Raw genomic sequence first — 2,323 nt, 5'->3', positions numbered from 1 at the left:
TTCCAGCACAGGTGAGCAGGGAAGCAACACAGTTAGTTGATTCCCAGAATCCTGGGCACATGTTAGAAACAGCAGCAATCTCTTTTTAAGAAAATGCTTAACATTTTCAGGGGATGAGAAGGCACTGAAGTATCTTTATGCAGAAAGAGGTTTCATCTTGATACTGATTAAACAAAACGATGTTGTACCTGGCTGGTTCTCTTCCCTACCATTTTTTAGTGGCCTCCAATTCAGTCATCATTTTCCCCCATTCCCAAGTAAGATAAGAGTTAGAGTTGTGTTATCAAAGCAGAGCTTGAGGTTTATTGTCTGTGTGTGCTGATAATATGGTAACGCCATTCTATTAAGTGAATGATCTAGATTTGTAAGAGATGTTGAATTTCTTAAATTCACTCTGAGATAGACAATAGATACCACAGATATATTATTAGCAAATTTATATCATAGACATATTTATTGAGGCTCACTCTGTGCCAGGCATTGTGTTGGGCTCTGTTGATGCAAAGAGAGTTAAGATATGGGTTGCTGCTCTTGGGGAGTTCAGAATCTAGTAGGAAAACATATTATATCATGTGAAGTCTAATCAGAGTGTTATGGAGACACCAAGGAGGGAGAGAAGGCTTCAGTGAGGAAGTGACATTTGTCCTGAATCTTGAAGGGCAACTTGCTCCTGAGGCAGAAGTGGAAGATGGGATGGCAGTTCAGAACAGTGAGTTAGGGGCAAGATGTGGGACTGCTTGCCCCCGTCTTACTGAGCTGCCTTTACCCCTATCACTCCTGTTCAGCACCTCACTTTGGGTACTACTGCAGCTACCTTCATTAACAATCTCTGATAGACTCTGCCTCCCCACACCTCTGAGATGAGTGAGTTGTACCAACTGCCTACAAGTAACAAGCCAGTCACTAGTGCCCTGGACTGGGCACACAGGAGCTGGCTGAAAATCCATCCCCAGCTGTACATTTTAAGTGTAATGTTATACCAAGGACATCTATCAGTAAAGTGCCTAAACATTCCTCATTTTCCCATTCTCACAAGCTTGGAGATCAATGAGCAGGAGCAGGAATAAACGACTATGTTATCATGCTTTTCTGAGCATCTGGAAGAAAAACTGTACCTGAAGAGCTGTGGGTGATCAGAATAGCTGAGTAGGTACTTGCGTGATCAGGTGTATTATCAGCAGAATAGTTGTTTCATCTTTATGATGATTTGACAATGAATGGCATTTTCAACTTCCATTGACTCCGTGTTCTCAATCAGTCATATTGTACTCTGATATGCACACAACGGGATTGCCTTGGTGCTTAAAAAATCGATGTATGGACTCCACCATTTAAATCAGAATCTCAGAAATTGAGGCCCAGATATCTGTATTTTGAAGGCTGCTCACAAGGCTGTTATGGGCAATCAGGGTTGATTACCACATGTCTAGACCAACAGAGAGATAAAAGATAGGGGAGCTTACAGTCAAGGAGCAAGGACCCTTATTGGCATCTTCCCACTTTATATAGATACACCTTCCGTAACAACGACATGGGAAAATGTAATCAGAATTCTTCTTGGAGGAGCATTCTACTAGTTTGACAGAAATACAGAAATACTTTGATAAGCTGCTGGGGGTAAGGGGTGAGTCCTCTCAGGGGTATGCTTAGGAAACAAAGTAGTTTCCAAAATCTATGCATATGACAGAGAAGAATTAGATGACCTTTGAGAGACCCAGAAGAAAATGCAAAAAGGAATAGGGGGAAAAAAGGCAAAGCAACCTGCTGTGAACCTCCTAATCTTCCATGGCCTGAATTCCCAGTGCTTGAGGTAAAGATTTCAGTGCTGAGGGTGACATGGGCAACATGAAACGGGAGCTGGAGGATCAAGATTGTCTCTGCAGAGGTCTCGGTCTCAACCATGGTGATGGCTAATATGCACTGAGAGTTCTTCAAACATTCAGGAGTAGGGGGAAAGTTGAAAGATACTGTCACATTTTGACAAAGAGAATTTGCTGATGTCGGTGGTCACCTTGGTGTCAGGCTTACAGCTGGAACTGCATTTATGAGGTGCTACAGAGAGCCATTGTGACCAAAAATCCCCCTCCAGGGTGTTAAACTCCTGGAGGATACTCATAAGCCAGGACTTCCGAAGAGTGTCCCGTGGAACTTGAGTTCTAAGGAGGGTACATGAAAAAAGTCAACATGAGTTCCATGATCAAAGAAGTTTGGAAAATCGGCGAAATAAAAGGACTTCCAAGGCCTTTTATCTGCTAATGAGAAAGGTGATGTTTCTAGAGGCAAGATATAGACTGCAGCTCTCTCTGCATACTCTCATGAAATA

The 2,323-nt window shown here is 42.6% G+C and overlaps 1 long non-coding RNA gene across 1 annotated transcript; it reads right to left on the bottom strand.

Moving 5' to 3' along the window:
* Window positions 1–606: 606 nt before the first annotated feature.
* LOC108522790 (uncharacterized) lies at window positions 607–1,926 on the bottom strand. The gene is made up of 3 exons (XR_001883602.1): window positions 1,762–1,926; window positions 1,116–1,426; window positions 607–670 (listed from the first exon to the last, which is right to left on the bottom strand). It is a non-coding gene; the product is annotated as an uncharacterized LOC108522790 (long non-coding RNA).
* Between the last annotated feature and the right edge of the window lie 397 nt (window positions 1,927–2,323).

Source organism: Rhinopithecus bieti, unplaced genomic scaffold, assembly GCF_001698545.2.
Source record: "Rhinopithecus bieti isolate Rb0 unplaced genomic scaffold, ASM169854v2 scaffold_64915, whole genome shotgun sequence".
Lineage (NCBI taxonomy): Eukaryota > Metazoa > Chordata > Mammalia > Primates > Cercopithecidae > Rhinopithecus > Rhinopithecus bieti.
Note: the sequence above shows the minus strand (reverse complement) of the source record. Positions and strands in the feature narration are given on the sequence as shown.